Genomic DNA, 20,334 nt, shown 5'->3' on the forward strand with positions numbered 1-20,334 from the left:
AGAACATAAGGTTCAACATATTTCAGCTGATAATATGTTGTACAGAAACCTAAATGAACGTCAAACATTATCCACCGATTTAAAAACGTATATTGTGCGAAATAATGGATGCTGACAGAAACCCAACTCCAAAGTTGGAAAAAAAATAATTCTACCTGTCGAAATAATAGTTAAATGGAAACTCAAATCTTAACACATTTCACCTCACCAGCTAAAATGATTCGACTGTTTGTACTGTTTGATACTGGTCCGCGTCTTTCTTCGAAGCACGATTTCACCTCACCAGCTAAAAAGATTCGACTGTTGGTACTGTTTGACACTGGTCCGCATCTTTCTTCTAAGCACAATTTATCATTTGCACCATTTCCACTCGTAGCTGAATCGCACATTTGCAGAAACATTAATTCCGTCTTGATTGACTCTGAAGTAAAATATGTCTTATTGTAGGAATTAACGAATTCTGACGAATAGCAGAGATTGACACAAGAGAACAATTAAACAGGTCTTTACTCAATGGAGATGCCATGAGGACTGCTTGGGCAGCCCCGTGGTTTGCGACGTGACGTCATCGTGTTTGCCCGCATTTTCCCGCGCTCTTAAAGGGGCCATGCCCCGTACATGCAAACTCTATATACAAAACACAGTAATGCCTAACAAAATGGTACAGGTTTAGGATGGTGTTAGAACATCGTTAAAGAGAATTATATACAGTTAGCCAGAGTCATTCAGTGGTTCTGCCACATGCGCCCCCCCAGAATTCGCTTTAACGGACAAAGTCAAATGGTGCGGGGGTCTGACGAGCCTGTCAGAACGACTCCTGTACTCTCGAGGTGGAGGCTGCTGGGCGGCTGGCGGTCTGGCGGGCAGTCGCACTTGGTCTGCCGTAATGACGATCGGTGGCCGAACCCATCTCGGCAGTTGTGCTGTCTCGACAGGGTGGTCGAGGTCTAAATGTGCTGGCTTTAAGCGGTCAATCGAAATGTGGTCCGGTTTACCACTGACATCTACCGTGAAGGTTTTGTCCCCTGTTTCCAACACGTGGAAGGGACTGATATATGGGGCCTTGAGCGGATCCCTATGTGCGTCATGGCGAATAAAAAAGTATTCAGCCTTGTGGCGCTCCATGGGAACGTGTGACCTCTGCAGCCCGTGGTGCGAAGTGGGCACCGTTGCAAAACATCTGGCCACCTCTTGGTGACTAGCAAGCTGGGCAGACGTGGACAATGGCTCCGTCGATGTTGGAAGGAAGTCCCCTGGGAGTCGCAGCGGCTGACCATACACAAGCTCCGCTGATGAAGAGTGAAGGTCTTCTTTGGGGCCGTGTGAAGGCCCAACAGGACCCACAGTAGCTTGTCTGCCCATCCAGCGTCCTGGAGGCTGGCCCTCAGGGTGGCTTTTATTGACCGGTGGAAGCGTTTGCAGAGGCCATTCGCCTGTGGGTAGTAGGCTGTGGTGCATGTAATTTGACACCGAGTCCTTGGGCCACTGCATTCCAGAGTTCAGAGGAAAACTGCAGTCCCCTATCTGATGAAATATCTGCGGGCACTCTGAAACGGGCGATCCAGGAGGAAAAGAACGCCCTGGCCACGTCTGCCGAAGTAGTGGATGACAGGGGGACTGCCTCCGGCCATCTGGTGGTGCAGTCTACCATGGTCAGGATGTGTGAAAAACCATGGTGGGGTGGGAGTGGTCCTACCAGGTCCACGTTGACATGGACAAAACGTCGCTCCAGAACTGTGAAGGTGGCCAATGGAGCTTTGATGTGGCGCTGTACCTTGGCCTTTTGGCAGACCATGCAGGTGTTAGCCCAGTCGCGGACATCTTCATGAATGCCATGCCATACAAATTTCGCTGACGTCAGTTTCTGAGAGGCCTTCATTCCTGGGTGTGACAACTCATGTATGGCGTCGAACACTTTGCGGCGCCAGATGACTGGCACGACAGGGCGAGGATCCTGTACGGAGATGTCACACAACAGCGTGGTACCTGCCGAATGGAACTTGATGTCGGCCAACTGGAGGCCAGTGATGGCCGTTCTGTAAGCTTGGACTTCTGGGTCTGAGTCTTAGTCCGCTGCCATGAGGGCGTAGTCGATGCCCAAATGAACCATATTGATGATCGCGCAGGAGAGGCAGTCTGCCACCAGGTTGTCCTTACCGGCCACGTGCTTTATATCCGTGGTGAATTCGGATATGTAGGTCAGTTGATGCTGCTGTCGGGCTGACCACGGTTCAGCGGTCTTGGCCATTGCAAACGTTAGCGGCTTATGGTCCACAACGGCAGTGAAAGGACGTCCTTCCAGTAAGAACTGAAAATGGTGGATGGCCAGAAAAAGGGTGAGCAACTCCCGGTCAAGCATGCTGTATGCTCTCTCGTTCTGCCGTAGTTGACGGCTGAAGAATGCCAACGGCTGCCACATCCCGTTCACCCACTGCTGTTGCACGGCACCGACTGCATAGACTGATGCGTCGGTGGTGAGGGTGATGGTGGCTCCTGGCAGCGGGTGCGCCAGCATAGTCGCGTTGGCTAAGGTGCTTTTGGTGTCAGCGAATGCTTGGGCCATGTCATCCATCCAGCCTACCGGGTTCTTGCCAGTCTAGCACTTGAGGGACTCGTACAGGGGCTGCATGAGTAGTGCCGTCTTAGGCATGAAACGGTGGTAAAAGTTTATCATGCCTAGGAATTCCTGCAGGGCCTTTACGTTCTGCGGGTGTGGAAAGGATGTCACCACCTCTACTTTTGAAGGTAAAGGAACCGCTCCCTCTGAGGTGATGCGATGCCCCAGGAAATCAATTTGGTGCAGGCCAAACTGACACTTGGCCGGGTTGATAATCAGGCTGTGTTGGCTGAGGCGTCGAAAAAGGGTGCGTAGATGACATGTATGTTCTTCCTTAGTAGGACTGGCGATTAGAATATCATCGAGGTAGATGAAGAGCAACTTGAGGTCCCGCAGCACGGAATCCATCAGGCGTTGGAAAGCCTGGGCGGCGTTCTTTAGCCCAAACGGCATTCGTAAAAACTTGAAGAGGCCGAATGGGGTGATGACTGTGGTCTTCTGAACGTCTTGTGGATGAACTGGGACCTGGTGGTAGCCCCAGACGAGGTCGACTTTTGAGAACATGGTGTTCCCTGCCAAATGGGCAGAGAAATCCTGAATGTGGGGGATCGGGTACCGATCAGGAGTGGTAGCGCCGTTAAGGCATCGATAGTCACCGCATGGCCGCCATCCACCACCAGGCTTCGGAACGATATGGAGGGGTGAAGACCAGGGACTATTCAACTGGCGAATAATCCCTAACTGTTCCATTGTTGCGAACTCCACCTCTGCGATCACCAGCTTGCCAGGTTCGAGGCGGCGGGCCCACGCATAGACCGGGGGGCCGTTGGTAGTGATGTGGTGTTCCACAACATGTTTTGTGGCTGTGGAGGAGAACGTGGGTCTTGTCAGGTCGGGGAATTCGCCGAGCAGGCGAGCGAACTCATCAGGAGTCAGGAACGCACAGGAGACAGTGTGTGACCTAGTGTTACTGCGGTAACACAGAAGAGAATTAAAAGTTGCTGCGTTGATCAGCTGCCGGTTCCTAACATCGACCAGGATGCTGTTGGCGCACAGGAAATCCACGCCGAGGAGGGGCTGGGAAACTTTGGCTGTAACAAACTCCAATGAAAATGTTGCTCCCCGAGGAACACCTCCACTCGCCATCTGCCGAAGATGCGAATTGTTCCGCCATTGGCCACTTCAAGGGTGGGGCCGTGATTCCTCGTCTGCACATCGAGGGTGGACGCGGGTAAAATGCTGCACTGCGCTCCGGTGTCACACAGAAAACGATGACCGGAGAGAGTATCAGTGATGAACAGCAATTTTCCCGCGTTGCCGATCGCTATCGCGGTCGCGGGGTGCCCGTTAGACCCGTTCCTCGGTGGTCGCAGTGTCAGTTGTTGTTTTTTTTGGGGGAAAACTGCAGCGAGGGTGGCAACGCTTTGCCTTCGCGCCGAACTGCACGTGGTAGAAACACAGCCCAGCAGGCTGACGAGCTGGGGCGGCGTCTGCGGGGGAATGGTGCCTTGTGGCGGCGCAGTACTGCTGAGTTGCAGCGAAAATTTTGTCAGCCTCCGCAGCGAGTGTTGCGCAGTCTTCATTTCAGATCTGGCCAGGGCATTCAGGCAGTTGGCTGAGGAAAATCTCGCGGAATAGGAAACATTCCCGTTCTGAGTCCAGGAGTGTGAGCATTTGGCTCATCAACTCTGAAGGCTTGGAGTCCCTGAGCCCGGGCATAGCGAGTAATCGACGGGCGTGCTCCGATTTTGTGAGCCCGAAAACCTGCAGTAACCACGCTTTGAGGGTTTCATACTTGTGCTCTGTTGGGGGGTTTTCGAGGAGGCTGATGAACCAAGAGGCGGTAGAGCTGTCGCGTGCGGAGACCACATAAAGGTACTTGGTCTGATCCGCATCGATGTTCCTCAGGGTGAACTGGGTCTCGACCTGAATAAACCACGAGGGCACTTGCTGCTCCCAGAACTGCAATAGCTTTAGTGAAATGGCGTTTGCTTCCATGCTGTGCTCTTCTTTTGTGAAAACATTCAAAAAACGGTGTCACCAATGTAGGAATTAACGAATTCCGACGAATAACGGAGATCGACACAAGAGAACAATTAAGCAGGTCTTTACTCAACGGAGATGCCACGAGGACTGCCTCGGCAGCCCCGTGGTTTGCGACGTGACGTCATCGCGTTTGGCCGCATTTTCCCGTGCTCTTAAAGGGGCCACGCCCCGTACATGCAAACTCTATATACAAAACACAGTAATGCCTAACACAATGGTACAGGTTTAGGCTGGTGTTAGAACATCGGTAAAGAGAATTATGTACAGTTAGCCAGAGTCATTCAGTGGTTCTGCCACATGAGAACATAATGTATGTGAGAGCTGGTTGCCTTTATTTATCTCCACATAATGCGACGGTGTTTGAATGTTCCTGCTAACTTTTTGGATAATCTTTAGTGAGCTGGTTGACCTCAAACAGCAACAAGAGTCTAACTTACAAGTGTTGTCAATAATACCATTGCTGAGGGGAGTTTTTCGGAGAGTCAGTGGGCACATTCAGTGGCGGGTCTGGTGGGAAAATGTTTTTTTGACAGTGGGTCGGGACCCTGCTGTTCAACCCGCCACCACGCGCCTTTCCCACATGTTTGGTCTGTCAGTGCTGAATAATGGAGGGCAATTCACGCTGTTATGACCTTATTAACAAACCTTAAGATGTATTTTGAGCTCACCTTTGCATTTTACGAGGTCACCCACGGGCTCCACGCTGCTCGGGGATCACATCAGGTAAATAGCTCGGGAATTGTATGACCATGGAATCAGCTCATTACTTGACAGCTGCAAATGTGCTATAAAAGCTCCCATCTCACAGCTGTTCACTTTCCAAGCTCAGAAGCTGTTGCTTACTGCATTTGAAAGACAGCTTTATGTAGGTTGCAAGTGTTTGGAGTAAACTCTCTATCCAGTGTCACCTCATTGGAACAACCTCTCTCACCATTGACAGATCGTTTCTCTCATCACAAGTTCACCTGCCATCCATTACATCAGCATCAGTGCCCTTGAAACTATCTCACCTTGGTTCTCAGAATCCCACCACGATCAGTCCCAACACCAGCAGCACGAGGCACACCAGCAGCATCAACAACAGCACAATCCTTCTCCACAATCAACTGATGCTGCAGAGGATAGAAGGCATCAGCATCCGACCACATTGCTGCCCGGGAGGACAGGGATGGCCTCAGCATGACCAAATTTACTTCACTCAAAGCTGTATACCCTGGCTGCCACATGAAGCACCAGATTGGCACCACCACATACCAACACTATAAAGCATCCCTACAATTGCAAAACCATTCTTTTAACATTCATGAACATTGCAGGGGGTACCGTTATGTCTTATTGTTCACTGCAGCTCACTAAGCCACTTCCAAATGCTCACACAAATCTGTCCAGGAAAGCAAAGTGTTGACAATAAAGCTTTCAATGTTTGACTGCACATTAACAGAAACTTTACATGATCATTGGCTAAAACGCACAAGTGCCTACCCTTGTGCGTTGTTGGTTGGCATGAGTGGACTAGTATGAGGGTGAGTGTGAGGGGTGGCTAGTGAGATGGGGAAGTGATAATGTAGAAAGAGAGGGATGTGTGGAGGTGCAAGATAATTTGCTGTGAGTAAGGATGTGTGGGAGTAGGGTAAGGAAGGCAGACTGATGGGGATGCGATGAGTGGCACAGCAGGATGAGATTGAGTGTGGCTTTGCAGTAACGTTTCTTGATCTACTGATATCATTGAAAGGCTTGTGCCACTGCAGCCTGGTCCTCCTTATGACATCCCTGCTTGTGCCCTCCTCTGCAATGTGCAACCAGGCTGCGCTGATCACCTGGGGAGGTCTCTTCCGCCCATTGGAAGGAAATGAAGCTCCCTACTTGCTGTGGAGGGAGTCATAGGAGAGCCTGGGTGCAGCCTTGCACCTTTGACCAGTGCTTGTCAGTGTTTGCAGCACGTCAATGCTGTAGAACACTGACAGCGCACCTGTCAAAGTAAATTTGCGCACGATCCCTTTAAGGCTGATGACGCATCACCAAATGAAGTCACCAGACCCATTTCCTTCAATTGGCTGGCAAACGCACTGGGCTGGCTTAACAAGCCCAATCAGGGGAAATTTATTTTTGACAGCGGGCTGGAGACAAGCGGGGTTGGGACCTGCAACTGACGTCGCCCGCCACGGACCCACCGAGGTTGGCAAATCCAAACTAGTGTCTTAGCATAAGAACATAAGAAGTAGGAGCAGGAGTAGGCCATATGGCCCCTCGGGCCTGTCCGCCATTCAATAGGATCATGGCTGATCCGAATCTAGACTCACGTCCACTTCCCTGCCCTCTCCCCATGACCCCTAATTCCCTTATCTGCTAGGAAACTGTCTGTCTCCATTTTAAATTTATTTAATGTTGCAGCTTCCGCAGCTCTCTGGGGTAGCAAATTCCATAGATTTACTACCCTCTGAGTGAAGAAGTTTCTCCTCATCTCAGTTTTGAAAGGGCAGCCCCTTATTCTTAGATTATGCCCCCTAGTTCTAGTCTCACCCATCAGTGGAAACGTCCTCACCGCATCCACCCGATCAAGCCCCCTCACAATCTTATACGTTTCAATAAGATCGCCCCTCATTCTTCTGAACTCCAATGAGTAGAGTCCCATCCTACTCAACCTTTCCTCATACGTCAACCCCCTCATCTCCGGAATCAACCGAGTGAACCTTCTCTGAACCGCCTCGAGAGCAAGTATATCTTTTCTTAAATATGGAAACCAAAACTGCACGCAGTATTCCAGGTGTGGCCTCACCCATACCCTGTATAACTGCAGCAAGACTTCCCTGTTTTTATACTCCATCCCCCTCGCAATAAAAGCCAAGATTCCATTGGCCTTCCTTTTCAACTTTATTGCCAGCATAATTAAGACTACAAGAAAAATCAATGAGATTGCCCCCAGACTTGTAATTAAATAAAAGGTTAAATCCAGAGTAAGCACCGTGTTTCTGGCTATGCGCCCAACATCAGAATCGATATCAGTTGCTGTGTCCACCACAGCTAATTTTGTTGTAACTGTCGCTTACAGTGATGGCTGACCACTGTCCTTTAACATGATTATCAATCGGTGTTAATGGGTATCTTCATCATTAAACTGGCGGGTGGTCTATATTTCCCGTGTGTCTGGGGCTACGGTGAAAAGACTGTGGGTAGTGGCTTGGAGAATATGATAGGAGAGCTGCCCGTTGTGTCCAAAACAAGCATCAACAGCCGTCAACTTGGTCAGGAAGAAGCCCGGACCCGATGATCGGATTATCATCTCCTCCACTGCAGGACCCTTAACTGGAACAGGGAATATGATTACAGGCGCATTGTCGTTCTGGTCCAGAATGATGATATTTAATGTGACGCTGGTGTTGAATGGTGGATTTCCACCATCCTGAGCCTGAAACTGAACCTGGACATTTTTTTTCTCATAGTCAAAAGATCTCTGTGCGTAAATATTGCCATTTTCAGAGTTGATAGACATATAGGATGACAAAGAGATGTCCTGAATTTGACTATCAATAATGGAATAAGACATCTGGCCATTTTCTTCTGAATCTGCATCAAAAGCCATTACAGTAAAGATGGAAGCTCCAGGTAGGTTATTTTCTGAGACGTGCATGGCATAAATAGATGGTTGAAATTGTGGCTTGTTGTCATTTACATCCGAAATGTTCAAGACAATGTTTCCCGTGATCGATCGCCTTGATAACTATCTCATACTGGGATACCATTTCACGATCCAGTACACCATCAGTGATCAACGTATAGTACTTCGTAAAAGAAGATTCAAGATTAAGGGGTAGATTCCTAGAAATGCTACAGGAGATTACTCCATTTTCGCCAGAGTCCCGGTCGGTGACACGAATCAGGGCTACCGCTGTATTCGGCGGAGCATCTTCACGGACTGGACTTAGCGACGTTTAGTTCTGGAGCGTTACCATTCACATCAATGATCTCCACCGTGTCATTGCAGTAGACCGGCATTGTGTTTGGACCTTTGTCTATAGCCTGTATGCTAACCTCACGTAGACTGGCTTCTTCAAAATCCAGTTGATCTTTAATCCTGCTCTCTCCTCTATTGCTACTGACAATGAATAGTTTATGAAGTCTAACTGGAGCATGATTACTAATGGAATATATTACTTCTCCATTGGAACCTTCATCTAAATCGGTGGCATTGAGTTTCATCACGAGTGCTCGTTTTGGTAAATTTTCCAGCAATTTAACTTTCTAGACTGCTTGGGCAAAGATGGGGTTGTTGTCATTAACATCATCGAGAGCTATGGGTAATATGTGCAGTCGCCGATCTCTGTGGGACCCCGCCATCAATAGCCGTCAACAATAGCTGGGGAAGAGGCTTGCTTTCTCGGTCCACGGTCTTTTCCATTACAAGCGCGGGGGATTTATTACCGTCATTGCGAGTCTGAATATCCAGCACAATGTAGTCATAAGTACTGAGTTGATAGGTCTGGATGGAGTTGGTGTGTATGTCAGGGTTGTGTGCGCTCTCTAGAGGAAAGAGCTCACCGGGGTGAAAGGACTCCAGAATATATAAACGAAGCTCGAGTTTGGGAAACATGGGGGAGTTATCATTTACATCCACAATCTCAATGTCAACGTGGTAAAGCTTAATGGGATTTTCAAGCACAACATCTAGAGACAACGTACATGTTAAACTTGATCCATAAAGCTGTTCTCTGTCCAATTTATCACTTGAAAACAAAACGCAATTTTCTAAATTTACCCCGAAATACCGTTTGCTGGCTCCCCACACAACCCGCAACCGGCGAGTAGCTATTTCCCCGACATCTAAGCCCACATCGTCACCAATATTCCCAACTGAAGCAGCGCACTATAACTCCTCACGAACTGTACAGCGAATATGTCCATAAACTGGATCACAAAAGAGAAACGATAACAGCGCCCACTGTAAGATCCACAGCGCTTTCCAAAATGACATTGCTGTCGTAAAACATGACACAATATGCCGCTGATAGGCATAGTAATGGTAGGAATAAAATCACAGCACAAAAGGAGATAATTCGCCCTATCGCGACTGTGTTGAGACCTGGGTTGGATTGTCACTGCTGAGGCGGGTTCACGGCGGGAGAGGTAGTTGACAGGTTCTGGTCCTGCACCCGGCTGCAGCCGCTCTGCTTAAACAATTTTCCGCTGATTGGGCTTGTTGAGCCCTCCGTGCGCGTTACCCGGCCCAATCACGAGGTGCCGGTCTGTTCAGCTCCTCTGATAACGCGTTTGCTGCCGTTTTATATAAGGGGGCAGAGACAGAGTGCTGCGCCACGCTTCAACGATGATTCTCTCCATGTTCTTGTGGAGGGAGTCAGCGGATGCCAGGAGGCTTTATTCCCTGGGAATGGAAGCAGGGGCCCTCCTCACCAGACCAAGGCAGCCTGGCTGCAAATAGCTGAGGAAATCACTGCAAAGTCTGTTGTTGCTCGCAACTGGGTGCAATGCAGGAAGAGGTTCAATGCTCTCCTGCGTTCAGGAAAAGTGAGTATAAAAGCACACTTACCTTAATTCTGCTGTGCCCGTCTTCACATTCCCACCACTCTGCATTGCCATCCCTACTTCTGCACATCCTAACTCACCCCAACATCCCTTGTACCATCAACGATCCCTGTCTCCCTATCTACAGAATTACATCCACATCTTACTATACACCCCTCATACTCACCCTCAAAGTTAAGCAATGACAACAACTAACAACTGAAAAGGAGGCAACTTGATATTGGCACCCCACTCCATCGTAGTCTCCCTCTAAATATCTATCCTATCCATTCTTTACACTCATTCCTTCACTCTCACTAAAACTGCGCTTCTTACTCTTATTGCAGGAAACGAGAACCCACAATAAGAGGGAGAGAACAGGAGGAGGAGCACCATCACTGGCTGAGCTCACCAGCGCTCAGGAGGCAGCTCTGGACATCGGAGGAGCGGTTGACAAGCCTGAAGAGGGGTACGGAGAGAGGGGCTCCTTAGGACAACCTGGCGACAGAATTATTTTCCAGACATCTTATTTTGCAATCATGAGTGATTCGGTTGGGATCTGATGTCAATAGAAATTGAATGCTCATCATATGCACAATGGGATGTGTCTGCCATCTACATATCACATGCCTAACTCATGTCTTTACTCTCCCAGAGGACCAACAAGTTGTTCTACCCTCTGAGGGAGCAGCGTCAGCAGAAATGAGCGCACCCAGCAGCAGCACAGAGGCGCATACCTGGATGGGTCATATGCGAGATAGAGTGGTGTTGTCACCTGGTGTATCACAAGTCACAAGAGAGCAAGATCAGATGGTGGAGACAGGGACAGGAGTCTCCTAGCTCTGCTGAGCTGCATGCAGATGCTGAGCCTTGGGGCCATCCAGCAGGAGGGTGATCCTGGAGCTTCAGGAACAAGTTCAGGAGGCTCTGACAGGGTTTGCAACCACGTTGACTGCGAGTGTGCAGAGAATGGAGGAATCCATCTCAAATATGATCAATGCCATGGTGCACGCACTGGCAACTGTAGGCTCTGACATGGAAGGGATGGCAACCTCCACGGAGGACATAAATTGCCAGACTCAGGAGAACATGGTAACACTTTTAAATAGATGGTCATCTATGGAGGATAGATGGGCATCTATTGAGGAACGAAAGCAATGGTTCATGGACGTCCTTGTTATGAGGAATGTCAGCACAGAAATGGGTCCTCACAGCCCTACTCATGTGCAGCAAGGTGCTCTCCAGTTACCTGCTAAAGTGCGGGTGTCCCATGAGAGGGATGATGGTGGGAGGGGACATGGAAGTGGGGGCTTCTCTCCAACAGCTCACATTCCACCGCCCCCCCCGCCCTTGCCAACCATCGGTCAGAGCCCCAGATTCCTCCCTGAACATTGATGGCCGAGTCTGCCCCTGCACAGCCGCAGGAAGAGCAGACTTTGGCGGGGCCCTCAAAGGCTCCAAATCCCAGAGGACGACAGTGAAAAGCATCTAAGCAGGCGCAGCAGGGAAGTGAGCAGCTTTCCTCTACATCTGGTGAAGTCACAGGAATAGCACCACGTAGAATGCCACGTAAAAGAAAGCTAACGCATAAATGGTCATGACGGTAGTTACTTGGGTGATTTGCTACAAATGAATGTTAAGTTTCAGTTCTTTTATATTGTTGTAATTAAGTAACGTTTATGAATGATTGATGTTCTTGGCATATGTGTGGTCACAACGTGAGGTGGCCCAGACAAGGGTAAGGGCGCCTTTATTGTCCAGCAATGGTCGTGACAGTGCAAGGATTGAAAAGTTAATTGTAGAGATGCTCAATGGTGTTGCGGTGCTGTATGCCAACTTTCGTGTGTATGTGGCAGCCACTTATCTGTGCTGCATAATGTTACGTGAATCTGGCATTTATTAGGCCATCCCTGGCATCACGGGCAGCAATGTGCTCATGTGCTGGTCGCACTGGTTCAGCCGCTTCCTCCAGATCTTCCTCTTGCTGAATCAGATTCTGCTCCTCCTCCTCCTCTGAAGAGGTTGTGCGCTCTGCACCTTCTTCCTCATGCAGCGCTGTTCCTCGCTGCAGTGTGGTTTTGAGCAGGGCACAGCAGACAACGACGATTATCGAGACCCTGGCTGTTGCATACTGTAGGGCTCCACCAGATCTGTCCAGGCATCTGAAGCGCATTTTGAGCAACCCTATTGTTTGCTCTGAGACTTCTGGTGCATATGTGGCTTTGATTTTCACTCTCCTCAGACTCATTTGATGGCCTCCTCAACGGTGCCATTAGCCATGTCTTCAGGGGATAGCCCTTTTCTCCAAGGACCCAGCCATAAAGCTCGTTTGGCAGTGTGAACAGCTGAGGAACAGTGGACTGGTGTAGGATGTAAATGTCATGGAATATCGTGCACACATGCATGATGCTCTTCCTGTGGTTTCATACCAGCTGCACGTTAAGGGAGTGGAAGCCCTTGCAGTTTACAAATGCTGATGGCGTGCCCTGATGAGACTTCTGTCTGTGCAGTCGATGACGCCCTGCACTCGTGGGGAACCAGCCAGATTGACAAAGCTGAGCGCCCTCTCAGTATCACTGGCTTTATCATTGGAAAAGTGGATGTAATTTGTGCACTTCCCAAAGAGGGCATCGGTGACCTGCGTGGTGCATCTGTAGGCAGCCGACTGGGGAATGCCGCTAATGTCTGCTGCTGATCCCTGGAAGGAGTTGACAAAAGTAATTTGGGGGTTGTATGTCTTTGACAGCCACTGGTAAGGCGTGTCCACCCGCTCCCTCGGCTGCAAGTCTTAATCGAGCATTTTGCAAATGTCTGTGACTACTTGTCGTGAAAGTCTCAGCCTCCTTTGGCACTGCTGCTCAGTCATGTTGAGGAAGCTCATCCTCTGCCTGTAAACCCTGTGTTGGGGGTATCCCCTGCAGCGTGGTGCAGCCCTACACTGATGGCGTCTGCCCTGTGCAGCATCAGGTGATTGAGGGGAAGATTGGCACTCTTGTTGTTGGTGCTGCTGGTGTGCCTGGTTCTGCTGCTGCTGTGGATGATCATCTTCCGATTCTGAGGACCAGGGCGAGAGAGTATAAATCGCTCTCATTCTGCTGTTGAGGATGAGATGGTAGAAGCAATCAGTCAATGGGGAGAGATGTTTATCAGGAGGTGACAGCGCATATAGAGTTTACAACACAGACTTACAGCCTCAATACAGATCAAATGTGTCTTACCAATCCTGAAATCAGCAACTTGTGACATTGCAAACTGAACAGATGTGAAAGGTTAGATTTTATACTGCAGTTGCGGCTGGGAACTATTCAGCTTGATTGACCTCCCGACATACTTACCTGACGTGATCTCTGAACCAAGTGAACACAGCTGAAAATGTGGGAAAATAGAAAAAGGCTGGCAAAATAGTATTTAACTTGCAGGTAATAAGCAGCTAAGTATCCTAAATGCCTACCCCGTTGCTTGGTGTCGAGTCTGTTCTGAAATCACAGACGTGACGCTTTGGAAACTTACATGGAAGCGGGTTCACAGCGGGTTCCCAACATGCCGTCAATCATTGCAATTTTGACAGCGCACCTGACTCCAAACCCGCCCTCTGAGTGCTGGTAAAATCACGGCACTGATTCCAGACACATTTGGCAGGAATTTTCTATACCTGGGCAGGTCGGGTGCTGATGGTTGCCATGGCAGGCCGCGACCCGGTTCCTCATTTCTTTCCGTTCCTGAGATCGACTTTCCCTTAATGGCACCTGTGCGCGTTGACCGGCCCTATTAAATGCTGCAGGATCTTTAAAGGAGCCATGGCCATATTGCGTTTGAAAGTTCATCTAGGATTGTGCAGGCACTGTGCTGGACCATTGGAGTGCTGGAAAGACTAGCAAACATGACTGCACAAAGGCATAACCCAGGTTCTCAGATGTCCCCCTCCATATGCTTCTGGAGGGTGTGAGAGCACGCAGGGAGGTCCTCTTCCCTTCTGGTGGGCGGTAGAGACCTCCTCAGTGGCCCAAACGTGCCTGGCTCGAGATAGCAGAGGAGATGAACAGCAGCGATATTGTTAGGAGGAACTGGGCGCAGTGCCAGAAATACTTCAATGAAGAGATCAAGAAAGGTGAGTGCAATGCCACACTCAACTTCTTCCTGCTGTGCCTCACATCACATCCCCATCACTCTGCCTTGCCAAGCCCACTCCTGCACATCATTACTCATACCAACATACCTTGCACGCCCACCCATCCCTCTGTCTACATTTTTAATCCCTATTGGACTAGCTACCCTTCACATTCACACTCACCCTCATCTTCATTCAATCATGCCAACTAACAATACACAACCAGGCCATTCGGCATTGGCACCCGACTCCATCATATCCACCCTCTAAAGATTTACCCCATCCATTACTTACACTCATTCCGTAACTCTCACTCAAACTTCTATTTTCCTCCTTGCTTGAAAAGAGAGCCCACAATAAGAGGGCGAGGGAGAGAACCATAGGTGGTCCTCCATCATTGACCACCTTAACTGGAGCAGATGAGGTCGCCTTGGAAGTATCAGGTGTCACAGAGCAGCTGAAGGTGGGAAACGGAGAGAGGGGGACATCTCAGCAACATGGTGACAGAATTACATCTCATACAGCCACATGGCATGCATGATATGGTGACTGATGTCAACAGACAATAAATGTTCATAACATGCATAACGGTATCGTTAGCCATTCTTCACATAACATTTCTAACTGATTTCTTTACTCTCTCACATGTTCATTAAGAGCGCCCCGCCCCCCGCACTGTCTAGGAGGAAGAGGAAGACAACTGCTCAGAGGATGCTCCAGACACTGAGGCTGCATCGTCAGCAGACATAAGCACAACCAGCACCAGTGCAGATACGCACACCTTGGTGGGTCCCACATGTTGTCACCTGGTGTGTCACAAATCACAAGCGAGCAAGAGGAGATGGTGGAGACAGGAACAGCAGTGGAGACACCTCGCCAGAGGGCAGAGGAAGCTCCGAGTTCTGCTCAGCTGACTGCAGAAGCTGAGCCTCGGGGCCATCCAGAAAGAGGGTGATCCTGGAGGTGCAGCAAGAAGTGCAGGAGCCTGTTACACGTTTTCCGGCAGCGATGTCTGCAAATGTGCAGAAAATGGAGGAGTTAATCTCGAACATGAGCACCACTCTGTTGTAGGCAATGATGACTGTATGCAATTCCATGGAAAGGATGGCCACATGGAAGGAGCAGCTAATGCACCACTCACATGAGCACATGCTATCTATGGAGAATAGATGGCAGAGACACATACATCTCCTCTCTAAGAGGGATATTAACGTAGACTTGAGTCCTCATGTCCTCACTGCTGTGCAGCAAGGTGTTCTCCAGCTCCATGCTAGCAGAGAAATGCAGATGACCCACAAGAGGGATGAAGGTGAGAGGGGACATGGAAGTGGGGGCTCCTCTCAAGATGGTCACACCTCTCCCTCGTTGAATCTCCCTACGTCAGAGCCCCAGGTGCCTCCTGGGAGCACATTGTCGAATCTGCCCCTGCAGGAGGAGCAGACTTTGGCCAAGCCATCACAGGTGCCAAGACCCAGAGTACGTCCGCCAAAAAATGTCTATGCAGTTGCAGCAGGGAAGTGAGCGGCCTGCCTCTACCTCTGCTGAAGCCACAGGGTTTGCACCTCGTAGAAGCACGTGTAAGAGAAAGATGACATACAAGTAGATGCACAATGGTAAGCACGAGGGTGATTTGATAACGGTTTGTGTTTAGCTTCCATTACATTGATGTCACAAATATAAGTATTTATTTTCACCACTTTCACGAATTTTGTGTGCAACTTTGGAAGTGGCTTCGTGAGTTGGAGTGAATGGTGAGACACAACGTTACCTCCAGCAATGGTGGTCAGTGTGAAATGAATGCATTGGGCTTTGTAGCGATGTTTTATGGTGTTGCGTTGGGGTGGTGGGAACCTGGTGCAGCATATGGCAGCCATATGGGTGTAATTCATGAAGTTAAGTAAATATGGCCATGATGAGCCCATCCTTGGCCTCCCAGGCAACAATATGCTCATGTGCTGTTAGGGTGTGGACCGCAGGTTCCTCCTGCTCCTCCTCCTCATCTTCCAGCTGATCCTCCTCCAACTCCTCTGAAGAGGCTGTGCACTCAGAGCCTTGCTCCTCATGCAACACTAATCTTCGCTGTTGCAATATATTTTGCAGGGCGCAGCAGACCACGATGATTCTGGAGACCCAGGCTGGTGCGTACTGAAGGGCTCCTCCAGATCTGTCAAGTCAGCTTTACTGTGCATTTTCAGCAAGCCTATTGTGTGCGCTATGACACAAGTGGTGGAGATGTGACTTTCATTATACCTCTCCTCGGCCTCAGTACTTGTCCTCCTCAAGGATGTCAGTGGGTAGCCCTTGTTTCGAAGCAGCCAGCCAGAAAATCTGTTTGGAGGAGCGAAGAGCTGATGGAGGGTGGACTGGCGCAGGATGAAAGAGCCATGGCTGCTGCCATGGAATCTGGTGCACACATGCGTGATGATATTCCTATGGTTGCCGATGACCTGCACATTAAGTGAGTGGAAGCCCTTGCGGTTGAAAAGTTCTCATGGGTGATGATCGGTTGCCCTGATGGCCACATGTGTGCAGTCGATGATGCCCTGCACCCGTGAGAAGGCAGCCAGAGCAGCAAAGCCAAGCACCCGCTCAGTAACACTGACGTCATCAGTGGCAAAGTTGATATAATTGGCTGACTCACCAAACAGGGCATCTGTGATGTATGTGATGCATCTGTGCGTGGCCAACTGTGAGATGCTGCAAATGTCATCTACATGTCCCTGGAAGGAGCCTGAGCCAAAGCAGTTGAGGGCACTGGTGACTTTGACAGCCACTGGTAAATGTGTTCGCCAGGTCCTCTGGGCTGCAGGTCTTGCTCCAGCAAGCTGCAAGTGTCTGCGATGACCTGGCACAATAACCTGAGCCTCCTTTGGCACTGCTGCCGTGTCATGTTAAGGAAGCTCATCATCTGCCTCTTTACTCTGTGTTAGGGGTATTGCCTCCGGCAAGGTCGAGCCCTGCACTGAAGCATTCTGTCCTATTCAGCATCAGGTCGTTGAGGAGAAGGTTGGTGGTGTTGTTGTTGGTGCTGTTGGTGTGCCTGGAGCTGCTGGTGTTGGGGGTCATTGTGGACCGAATCTGAGGACCAAGCTGGGACAGTACAAACGGCACCCATGCTGCTGTAATAGAAGGCAGGTCCAATAGAGATGAGAGAAGCAATCCGTCTATGGTGTACAGGTTGTACCAATGGGGTGACAGTGTATCCCGAACTTGCTGAAAACACTTGCAACCTCCAGAAAGCTAAATCTGTGCTGACAATGCACTCAGCAACAACATCTACCTTATTTAATTAACCAGGTGTCAGGTGGTCGTATTTATTGTGCTTTCCATGCTGTGCAGTAATGCGTTCCATCAATGGCCACAGAACTTTCGCCTCAGGTTCACAGACGTGGTTACCAAGCCGTAATTCCCATGCTCATGCTGTGAAATTGGAAATGTAGCCTGTCAACTACCTAATAATGATTTAAATGGGCTCGGCCACCTCTGCCGTTTGGGTCATGGCCGCACTGGCAAATGCGCACCAAAGATGATTAAAAGGTGCGAGGAGGTGGGCTGATGGTGGGGTTAGTCAAACGATCAGAACTTTGAAGGATAAAAGGCGACTGTTCGACGTGGGATGTGCAGCTGCAGAGAGAAGGACGACGGTACCTGTAGAGATGGGTTTATGCTAGCCAAATGCGCTTAACGTCTCTCGGGTACCCTGGTATTGAGGACCGGTCCATGTGGTCGAAAACCTAAAACTCTTCTTTGCTAGAAAGAAAACCGCTGGACCGGTTTAAATAAACAACTGAGACATCAAACGCTACGCTGTCCAGTAACCAAAATTTGGGGAATATCCTTTGGGACACTTAATATTTGTCTGTGGCAGATGTATTAACTTCTACTGTATAACAATAAAACATCTACCATGCCAATATGGAGTCACGTCCGAATCATTACGTTTGAGGTGTAAAACCTCTTACATACTCAATAATATGAAAATACTCTCATCCCAGGAATCAATCTAGTAAACCTTCATTGCACCGCCTCCAAGGCAAGTATATCCTTCCTAGGGAAGGAGACCAAAACTGTAGACAGTACTCCAGGCGTGATCTCACCAAAGCTCTTTGTAAGTGCAGCAAGAACTTCGTTACTTTTACACTCCAACCCCCTTGCAATAAATGGTAACATAACATTTGCCTTCCTAATTGCTTGCTGGACGTGGTTGACTAATCTACTGGAATTTTTTGAGGATGTAACTGGTGAAATAGATAAGGGAGAATCAGTGGATGTGGTGGATTTGGACTTTCAAAAGGCTTTTGATAAGGTCCCGCATAAGAGATTAGCGTGTAAAGTTAAGGCACATGGGATTGGGGGCAAGGTATTGACTTGGATAGGGAACTGGTTGGCAGACAGAAAGCAAAGAGTTGGAATAAATGGCTCTTTTTCTGAGTGGCAGGCAGTGACTAGTGGGGTACCACAGGGATCGGTCCTTGGACCCCAGCTATTCACAATATATATTAATGATCTGGACGATGGAACTAGATGTAATATCTCCAAGTTTGCAGATGACACAAAGCTGGGTGGGCGTGTGTGCTGTGAGGAGGATGCCGAGAAACTCCAATATGAATTGGACAGGTTGGGTGATTGGGCAGAGGCATGGCAGATGCAATATAACGTGGATAAATGCGAGTTAATCCACTTTGGTGTCAAAAACAGGAAGGCAGATTATTATCTGAATGGCAATAGATTGGGAGAAGGGGAAGTGCAACGAGGCCTGGGCGTCCTTGTGCACCAGTCGCTGAAGGTAAGCATGCAGGTGCAGCAGGCGGTTAAGAAGGCAAATGGTATGTTGGCCTTCGTAGCGAGAGGGTTTGAGTACAGGAACAAGGATGTCTTGCTGCAGTTGTACAGGGCCTTGGTGAGTCCACATCTTGAGAATTGTGTGCAGTTTTGGTCGCCTTATCTGAGGAAGGTTGTTCTTGCCATGGAAGGAGTGCAGCGAAGATTCACCAGGCTGATACCTGGGATGGTAGGAATGACGTGTGAGGAGAGATTTGGTCGATTGGACTTGTACTCGCTGGAGTTTGGAAGAATGAGAGGGGATCTCATTGAAACGTATAAAATTCTAACAGGACTAGACAGACTAGATGCTGGAAGGATATTCCCGATGGTCGGGAGTCCAGAACGAGGGGCCACAGTCTAAAGATAAGAGGTAAGCCATTTTGGACAGAGATGAGGAGGAACTTTTTCACCCAGAGAGTGGTGAACCTGTGGAAGAAGGCAGTAGAGGCCAATTCATTAAATGTATTCCAGAAGGAGTTGGATATATTTCTTAAGGCTAAAGGGATCAAGGAATATGGAGAGAAGGCAGGAACAGGGTACTGAATTTGGATGATCAGCCATGATCTCATTGAATGGCGGAGCAGGCTCGAGGGGCCGAATGGTCTATTCCTGCACCTATCTTCTATGTTTCTATGTTAACGTTCTGTGATTCGTGTACATATAAATTCAACTCTCTCTGAATACCATTTGACAGCCTTTCCAAGGATTGTACGATAGAGGGAGTAGGGGTGCGGTGCTGGATCAAAAACAAGACAAGATAATCCTAATGGGGAGCAATGAAATGGAGCAAGTGGGAAAGTGACCGAGTGGTACACATCCCAAGCTGCTGTTTGATGGTTGTTTAAGTGGACATGTTGTTGCATTTGATGACTTTTTGACATGTTTTCCCTATTTGGTGTTTTAGGGCAACCAAACTACAAATTGGCAATGCACCGTGCCTGACAGGCGGTGGTGGCCAGGCTGAACACTGGACCTGTAAATAGATACAGGAGATAACAACATACTTTGGATAAAATGGCAAGGCAAGATGAACCAATGGTATCACGTACCCAGCAAGTAATCCAAAACTGCATGCATCTAAATGTTACCTGCCAACCGGTTCCATATTTACTGCTAACCTGTGCCAAGCATTCACACAGCCTTATAGTCATCATGCTTCATCTAATGAATATCTATACTAAAACAGACATACATTCAAGTTGTAACTTGATGTTTGTCACGTTATGGTCTTCCAAGGGCTTCACATATCGAAGCATTGAAATACAACAATGTGACTTCTGGC

General features: G+C 49.0%; 1 pseudogene; it reads right to left on the reverse strand.

Moving 5' to 3' along the window:
* Positions 1-351: 351 nt before the first annotated feature.
* LOC147114283 (protocadherin alpha-C2-like) lies at positions 352-15,497 on the reverse strand (annotated as a pseudogene).
* Positions 15,498-20,334: the final 4,837 nt, after the last annotated feature.

Source organism: Somniosus microcephalus, chromosome 8 (assembly GCF_052327205.1).
Source record: "Somniosus microcephalus isolate GS21.2 chromosome 8, FLI_Smic_1.0, whole genome shotgun sequence".
In the NCBI taxonomy this organism is placed as follows: Eukaryota; Metazoa; Chordata; class Chondrichthyes; order Squaliformes; family Somniosidae; genus Somniosus; species Somniosus microcephalus.